General features: G+C 40.6%; 1 protein-coding gene across 1 annotated transcript in view; it reads left to right on the forward strand.

Annotated features, from left to right (window-relative positions):
* Positions 1-9,519, forward strand: part of LOC137132668 (CD209 antigen-like) — a 78,366-nt gene that overhangs the window by 43,564 nt on the left and 25,283 nt on the right. The gene's annotated exons all lie outside the window — the stretch shown is intronic.

Below are 9,519 nucleotides of genomic sequence, written 5' to 3' on the forward strand. Positions count from 1 at the left end.
TAGTACAGTGAGGTCATATTTTTATGCTGCTTTCATTTCAGCTGTTCCCTCTCAGGGGTCGTCACAGTGAATTATGTAAATGACTAATGAAACAACTTCATTGTTTGGTTCATCAGCTTTATTCCTCTGTAGTTGCTACAGCTCTGCTCATCTCCCTTATTCTGAAAAATGGGCACCAGTACACTTCTCCTCCAGTCCTCAGCATCCTCTCACTCTCCAAGATCTTGTTAGACAAACTAGTCAGAAACTCTACTGCCACCTCTCCTAGACACTTCCATACCTCCACAGGTATGTCATCAGGACCAACTGCCTTTCCACTCTTCATCCTCTTCAATGTCCTCCTCACTTCACTCTTACTAATCTTTGCTACTTCCTGCTCCACAGCAGTCACCTCTTCTACTTCCATCTTCCCATCACACTCCTGGCACCTGTCAATACATTTCCATGCTTATCTATAATTAGTCTAAATTGTGAGTGGAAATGATTGTCTGTCTGTGTATGTGTCTCTGTCTTGGAGCTGAGACAGACTGGAGACCTGTACAGGATGTAGCCTGCCTCTCGCCCTATGATAATTGGGATTCGCTTTGTCTTTCCCAACTCCAAACTCTTTTGAGATGGTATCTTCCAGCTTCCGATTGACTGAACACACCTGAACGAAACAATCACCAACAAGTATGATTTCATGTAAGGAGAAAGGATGGTAGGGAATTAGGGAAACGTATAGTCTCTAGGTAGATTTCCTTTGGAGAACTTTAATTTCTTTGCCATATATACACATAAACTCTCGTCTTCACTTCTGCACATATAACCAGAGAAAACGGCGAGTTGTCACAGAAGTTGTCATCGACATAAACAGTTACGATTTTCAAAATGATGAACCAGCACCTACTGAAAGTATTTCAGTGTGAATCATATGAATAGAGAAAAACAAACATATCTTTGCTCTGCAGTAGCTACAGTGTCCTGCAATGGTGGCAGATGTACAGTAGCATCTGTAAACTCAATATTCAAGTAGCCTGAAGATGCACTTGTGTAAAAGTAAAAATTTCACTAAGAAATACATTTTTGTGATTATCAGTCTGAGTTACTGACAGAGAAAAAAAAGAATCTGTTTGTATTTTAAACACTTCAGTAAAAGTGCTAATAAACAAATATACTTAAAGTACCAAAAGTAAAATAACTCATGCAGAAAGAGATGACTAAATTATAATTATTCATGTATTAACAGAAAAAATGACTAATGTTTCAGCGGGTAAAGATGATTTTAACCACTTTATGTGCTGAAAACTCTCTCATCCATAATAACACATCAGCTTTCATAGGTCATTTAATTCGGTTTTACCAATTTGCATCTGCAATGTGACTATGACCACATCCATCCAATGTTTTTTAAGTCATAATTTTACTCTCTATTGTTGTGACATATCACTACAGCAGTGTAAAACATTTCATATTTCATAAAACATATTACATTTCAAGAATAAAATCAGGAAAAAGTGTTTGGGCACAAGAGATGAATGAACCCCTACCTCTGATTTACACTAACTTACAGACTGAGTACAGAAAATTCTTTATGTTATTAGACCTGTTCTTTTATTATATTTGATTTACTAGATACATGTCATGTTTGCAGCTAATGCTGCAGATAATTAAGAGACAAACAAAAAACAATATTTAAGTGCTTAAATTAAAAATGTAGAGATGGAGTTCAGGACATATTCTGTTTAGTACCAGCTAGTAATTACACTTAGAAATGTAGTTAGGGAATTTTTTAAACGTGCTTTGAAGATATTGTCAGATTAACAGTGTTTAGCTGTGCTAACAATGAGTTTATTAGTAGTTAAAATCACTAAAATGATATATGAGCATGTTCTGTTGGGTTTGAATGTTCATGTTGGACTTTATGTGAATGCTAATAAAACCGTGGACGTGCAGTGATTCTACAAAACATTATCACCACAACACTATTTGTGTCAATATTATTAGAGAAACTTTGGACCTATTCTGTATGTACTAAATATTTTATTACATAGTTTTTATTATATTAAGTTATTAAAATTGTGTATTTAAATATATTTCAGTGCACTTTAATGGTGTCGCAGAATAGCAAAGTAAAGTCCAGTTAAGTGTATTTTAGTAGATTTATATTTGCATTTATTGTAATTATGTCAAAACTACAACATTCAAAATCCATTTATCATAATTGAATGGAAGAACATATGTGTTTTAATTTACAAAAGTACACTAAACTTGTTTTTAATTAGGTACTGTACCTTTAGCCAGACAGAAGTCAAGTGATAAGCAACAGTTACTTACAGTTTGCTTCATTTTAAGGCAGCAGTCATTACAGTGTTGTGATTCTCTTGTTTTATCTGTTAGTAACTGGGAAAAACAGCAGCCTGACAATGGTAGTGGAGATGTACAGTGGGGTGAGGAAGACTGTGCACAGATCAGAACTGGAAGGTACCCAGAAGAAAACTGGAACGACCGGTCATGTGACGCATCTATGAACTGGATCTGTGAGAAAAAGGCTCAGCAGTAGGTTATGTATAATGCTTTATCATTCAAAATGATATTATTCATGCATTAACAGTGAACATCACTAATGTAGCAGCGGGTAAAGATGATTTTAACCACATTATGTGCTCAAAAAGCTTCATCCACAAAAACACATCAGCATTTAAAAGATCATTAAATTTAGTTAAAATAAGACTAAATACAGAAGTAAAGTCCATCAAATTTGTTGGCTGTATTTGAGTAAAGTAAGTGAAGAGAAAGATTATTTGCAGAAGGCTGCAGGTTTGAATCCAGCCATCAAGGGCTGAGCCCTGATAAAATGGGAGGGATGTGGCAGGAAGACCATCCAGTGTAAAAACGTGCAGAACACCTTTCACTGTGTCAGCGACTGAAGGGAAAAGCCGGAAGCACTTTTTGTGATGTCATGCTAAAGAAATGATGCAGCATTGGAAGCAAGACATAAACTATGTTTTTGGAACTCTGCCTTTTGTGCAGCAATTTTTCTAAACTTTCTGATAGTCTACCAAACATTGGGTCACCAATAAACACCATACTTAACTGTCTAATTTTGTGTTCTCACGTCTTTATTACGTATCTTTTATCTTGTAAATGAAACAACAGCAGTGTTTGTACTAAAAACTGTTTGTGTGTAACAGGGACCTTTTGTGACCATGTGAATTCTGACTTGTGTGTCAGAAGAAAAGTCTTTTATAATGATGCCACAAAACATTTTAAGGAGAATGTCAAACTATGTTTAATGTGAATGAAACTGTGTGAAGCCTTGATGTGTAGTAAAGAACTGCCCACAGCTGAAACTTCCTCAAAAGCTAAAGAAGTGTCAGACTGAAACCAAAAACCAACAAGCCCTTCATCACTTACAGGAAGTCCAGTCAATGCTGCAGAGCTGATCTGCCAGACACAAAAAAAAATCCTGACATGCTTTGCATTTGTCCAGACTTGGGACTGGCACAAGAAGACGCTGGCTTATGTTATACTGTCACTATGTGGCAGATGGAGTTTTATCTTGTCTGACTGATGTCTGTTTTCTCTTATAGATGAAACGTGTTTTACAGGATGGACAATGTTGCATTTTTCCTGTTACTTCATCCCCCGTGAGTTTGGTCCTTTGGAAAGAGGCAGACAGGACTGCAAAGACAGAAATGGATCTAGTTGTGATAGACAGTGCTGCAGAACAGGTACAATGTGAACATTATAGGAAACTGAGGTCAATGACAAAGCTAAACACTGAATTTTGATTATTTATTTGTATTGATGCAGAAATTCCTTTCAGGCATCATGTCATGATCTGACACTCTCATTCACTTCCTGTTCTGGACTTTTATTTTATTCTCCTTTTTCTCCACTTCCTGTCCCCAGTTTATTTCTTCAACTTTACCACTTGTCATCACCGCTCTCAATTGTTTTCACATGTTCCTCTGCCCTTTTTAAACCCAGCTCTCCCCCTGTTTCTGGTTGGATCGTGGTCTTTGTTTGTCCTTGTCATCAGTTTAACATGGTGCCTTCTGAGTTACCTGACTCATGGTTCTTGGATTCCTGACTCTGTTCAAATGGACTCTGTTCCCTGTATCTTTGGTTTGAGGTTCGATTTGTTTTTGATGCCCGTGTCTCAGTCGTTTCCTCTATTGTCGCTTAATGTTTGGATATTATTTGTCTTCTAATGTGAGTTAGTCTGGTTTTGATTTTACGTTCAAGTCTTGCTCTTCCCAGTGTTTGTTTTCCTGGTGTCTTCATTTAGTTTCACTGTCCCGGGTCTTTAGGTTACCACTTGTTTAACCCATGTTTATCTTATGTTCTGCCTCCTAGTTTGTCATTTACTGCCCTTGTTAAATTCCTTTGTGATTATGTCTCAGTTAATTCCTTGTTTCCTGAGTTTATGTTGGTTGTTTTTCCCTGTCCTGTGTTAAAATCTTTAATAAAACGTATTTCATCTAACCGAACCCGTCTCGCCTTGTTGCTCTTGGGTCCACCTAAGAAAAACTATCTCCGATACATCACAACAGCAGAAGCCTGGATTTGTTTGACTGACACGAAGGAAGAAGGCACCTGGAAATGGCTTAACGATCTTCACTGACTCTGAGGTTTGAGCTTTTAAAGCACAAACTACAGCCTATACAACATCTAACAGTTAAAGCGAAAACTGGGCATTAGTGTGACTCATATGAAAATTTAGGTTGATAATTTTAAAGCTCAAAGCTGAGCAGCTGTTTCTGTGAATGGAAAGTACAAACCAGATGCAGAAAGTTACTAGTTTGGAGAAGAAATATCACAATGAAATTAAAGACTGTCTAGTTGAAAAGTTTATTATAGCTAATTTTTTGTTAATATGCATCCCAACCCTGGTTAGGATGCAGACGGCAGCATCTTTGAATCCCACCCCACCAGGTGTGGCCCCACCTAGCCATCCAGGGTAACCTTGGTGCCGGTCCTGAGCCTGGACAAAGAAAATGGGAGGGTTGTGGCAGGAAGAGCTTCCAAGTTTCTCACATTTTCTTCTCTAAAATGGCCAAATGGCTTCCCAGTGTATCCACCCCTTTAGCCTCATTTTTACACAAACGTCAAGATTGTTTTTAGCTCTTTTCCTTTGGACAAATTAACAGATTTAACCATAAGTATTTGTATCGTTGTCTGCGACCTCTTTCTGTTGTGAAATAAACAAGTCTGCGTAATTTTACCTTGACGAATACCAAGTAATTAAAAATATGATTGTTAGTGAAATCAATGGAATGTCTGAGCAGTTTTATTACAAAGTATAAAGAATAAAAAAAGCTCAAAGAAGAAATTTTAAGATTAAATTACAAAAATAAAGCCAGAAATTAAAATTGAGAAGTAGTTTAATTATTATATGAGCTGCAGGAACTATTTCCCAAAGATTTGTCCCAATATTGGCAGGTTGTATTAAATGTTTGTTTCTATGTATTCAGGGTATCATCAATGTATTAGATGTTGAGAAAAACTACAAAAATGGGAAGTGTTGCTGTTATGCAGTTAATTTATTGCATGAAATTATTTATAAGACTTTTTTCAACATAGAAAATATTAGTATATAAATTAACTATAAATGACAGATGGTCAAAAAAACACTAAAAAAACCAGAACGTCTGAACAAACCTTACGTCATTGATCATAACCTTTTTTCCCGTGTCCTCTGTCCTCTGAAAGTCTTGTCCAAGCAGCAGTCCAGTTCCCACTGAACAGCACTTTTAGTGTAAAGTTAGCTCCCACTGTTTGTTAGCTGTTAGCTACACTAGCTGTAGCTGTTGACCTGCCTGCATCGGCTAACGTTATCTGCTGTAGTACAGAAACACTAGAAACACTGTTTGGCTGAGCAGGACAAAGTCAAAGGTAAAGGTGAGACTCACCTGAGGGACTGTGGAGGCGGTTTGGCTCTCCTCAGTACTGAAGCCTGAATGCAGACTGTAAGGCAAACTGTGAGCTGAACCGTATTCTGCCTGTAAGGCTGAGCCTGGGAGCCCGAGCTGAGGGCAAGTGAAACCTTCCAATACTGATAAAACTCGCAGACGGGGGACAATAGCAAAAATCCACCGGTAAAAAGAGCCAATTGTGAGGCTTTTCAGCACTTTTAGTTAAAACTTAAGCATTTTATCATATAATTAGACATTTACTTTTAGTTCTTTGAGGGAATACATTTACACATTATTTTACAGACACATACATAATATTTACCATTACAGATTTGTATACAGGCAATGCAACCGCAAGGGGGCACAAGCCAGTGTCTTCTTGTGCCAGTCCCAAGTCTGGATAAATGCAGAGGGTTGTGGCAGGAAGGGCATCCGACGTAAAACACATGCCAAACCAAACATGCGAATCGTGACAAAGACTTCCATACCGGATCGGTCGGGGCCCGGGTTAACAACGACCGCCACCGGTGCTGTTGACCTACAGGGTACCGGTGGAAATTGGACTACTGTTGGTCGAAGACGAAGAAGAAGAGGAGGAAGGTGTGTTCGTAGGCAGAGAGAGAAGAGGAAAGCTAAGAATGTAGGAATGACAGTAGGGACTTTGAATGTTGGTACTATGACAGGGAAGGCTAGGGAGTTGATCGACATGATGCAGAGAAGGAAGGTGGACATACTGTGTGTCCAGGAGACCAGGTGGAAAGGTAGCAAGGCTAGAAGCTTAGGAGCAGGGTTTAAGTTGTTTTACCATGGGTCAGATAGGAAGAGAAATGGAGTTGGAGTTATATTGAAAGAGGATTTTGTGAGGAATGTTCTAGAGGTGAAAAGAGTATCAGACAGGTTGATGAGTCTGAAGCTGGAAGTTGAAGGGGTGATGTTCAATGTTGTGAGTGGTTATGCCCCACAGGTAGGATGTGAGTTAGAAGAGAAGGAGAAATTCTGGAGTGAGTTAGATGAAGTGATGCAGAGCATCCCCAGAGGTGAGAGAGTTGTCATTGGTGCAGATTTCAATGGGCATGTAGGTGAAGGGAACAGAGGTGATGAGACAGTTATGGGCAGGTTTGGTGTTCAGGACAGGAACGCAGAAGGTCAGATGGTGGTTGACTTTGCAAAGAGGATGGAAATGGCTGTAGTAAACACTTTCTTTCAGAAGAGGCAGGAACATAGGGTGACGTACAAGAGCGGAGGGAGAAGCACTCAGGTAGACTACATCTTGTGTAGACGTTGTAATCTGAAAGAGATCAGTGACTGTAAAGCATTGGTAGGGGAGAGTGTAGCCAGACAACACAGGATGGTGGTGTGTAAAATGATACTGGTGGTGAGGAAGATAAGGAGGACTAAGGCAGAGCAGAGGACAAAGTGGTGGAAGTTGAAAAAGGAAGAATGTCGTTTAGTTTTCAGAGAGGAGCTGAGACAGACTCTGGGTGGTTTCAAGGTGCTTCCAGATGACTGGACTACTACAGCTAATTTGATCAGGGAGACAGGTAGGAGGGTACTCGGTGTGTCATCTGGAAAGAGGAAAGCGGACAAGGAGACTTGGTGGTGGAACGAGGAAGTTCAGGAGTGTATACAGAGAAAGAGGTTAGCTAAGAAGAAGTGGGACACTGAGAGGACTGAAGAGAGTAGACAGGAGTACAGGGAGATACAGCGTAAGGTGAAGATAGAGGTGGCAAAGGCCAAACAAAGAGCATATGAGGACTTGTATGCTAGGTTGGACACTAAAGAGGGAGAGGTGGACTTGTACAGGTTGGCCAGACAAAGAGATAGAGATGGGAAGGATGTGCAGCAGGTTAGTGTGATTAAAGATAAGGATGGAAATGTATTGACAGGTGCCAGGAGTGTGATGGGAAGATGGAAGGAGAACTTTGAAGAGTTGATGAACGAGGAAAATGAAAGGGAACGAAGAGTAGAAGAGGTGACTGGTGTGGAGCAGGAAGTAGCAAAGATTAGTAAGAGTGAAGTGAGGAGGACATTGAAGAGGATGAAGAGCGGAAAGGCAGTTGGTCCTGATGACATACCTGTGGAGGTATGGAAGTGTCTAGGAGAGGTGGCAGTAGAGTTTTTGACTAGTTTGTTTAACAAGATCTTGGAGAGTGAGAGGATGCCAGAGGACTGGAGGAAAAGTGTACTGGTACCAATTTTTAAGAACAAGGGAGATGTGCAGAGCTGTGGCAACTACAGAGGAATAAAGCTGATGAGCCAAACAATGAAGTTGTGGGAAAGAGTAGCGGAAGCTCGGCTAAGGGCAGAGGTGAACATTTGTGAGCAGCAATGTGGTTTCATGCCTAGAAAGAGTACAACAGATGCAGTATTTGCTTTGAGGACGCTGATGGAGAAGTACAGAGAAGGTCAGAGGGAGTTGCATTGTGTCTTCGTAGATTTAGAAAAAGCGTATGACAGGGTGCCGAGAGAGGAGCTGTGGTATTGTATGAGGACGTCTGGAGTGGCAGAGAAGTATGTTAGAGTGGTGCAGGACATGTATGAGAGCTGTAAGACAGTGGTGAGGTGTGCTGTAGGTGTGACAGAGGAGTTCAAGGTGGAGGTGGGTCTGCATCAAGGATCGGCTTTGAGCCCCTTCTTGTTTGCTCTGGTGATGGACAGACTGACAGATGAGGTTAGACAAGAATCTCCCTGGACTATGATGTTTGCAGATGACATTGTTATTTGTAGTGAGAGCAGGGAGCAGGTGGAGGAAAATCTAGAGAGGTGGAGGTCTGCTCTGGAAAACAGAGGAATGAAGCTTAGCCGCAGCAAGACAGAATACATGTGTGTCAATGAGAGGGACCCAGGTGGAATGGTGAGGTTACAGGGAGCAGAGGTGAAGAAGGTGCAGGACTTTAAGTACTTAGGGTCAACGGTTCAGAGCAACGGCGAGTGTGGAAAAGAGGTGAAGAGGCGAGTGCAGGCAGGTTGGAACGGGTGGAGAAAAGTGTCAGGTGTGTTGTGTGATAAAAGAGTATAAGCGAGAATGAAAGGAAAGGTGTTCAAGACGGTGGTGAGACCAGCAATGTTGTTCGGCTTAGAGACAGTGGCACTGAAGAAAAGACAGGAGGCAGAGCTGGAGGTAGCAGAGCTTAAGATGTTGAGGTTCTCTTTGGGAGTGACGAGGATGGACAGGATCAGGAATGAGTACATCAGAGGGACAGCTCATGTTAGATGTTTTGGAGATAAAGTCAGAGAGGCCAGATTGAGGTGGTTTGGACATGTTCAGAGGAGAAACTGTGAATATATCGGTAGAAGGATGCTGAGGTTGGAGCTGCCAGGCAGGAGGTCTAGAGGAAGACCAAAGAGGAGATTTATGGATGTAGTGAGGGAGGACATGAAGTTAGTTGGTGTGAGTGAAGAGGATGCAGAGGATAGAGTTAGATGGAGGCACATGATTCGCTGTGGCGACCCCTGAAAGGGAGCAGCCGAAAGGAAAAGAAGAAGACAGATTTGTATACAGACACACAAGCAGACTGAAATACAAATTCCAGCATGAATGCACGCACAAATCCCTGTACATATAAAAGAATTAAGCTGCTATTCTACTCCCATACACTGTTGCACGTGATGATTTAAT

The sequence above is a fragment of the Channa argus genome, chromosome 9 (genome assembly GCF_033026475.1).
Source record: "Channa argus isolate prfri chromosome 9, Channa argus male v1.0, whole genome shotgun sequence".
NCBI classification, from domain to species: domain Eukaryota; kingdom Metazoa; phylum Chordata; class Actinopteri; order Anabantiformes; family Channidae; genus Channa; species Channa argus.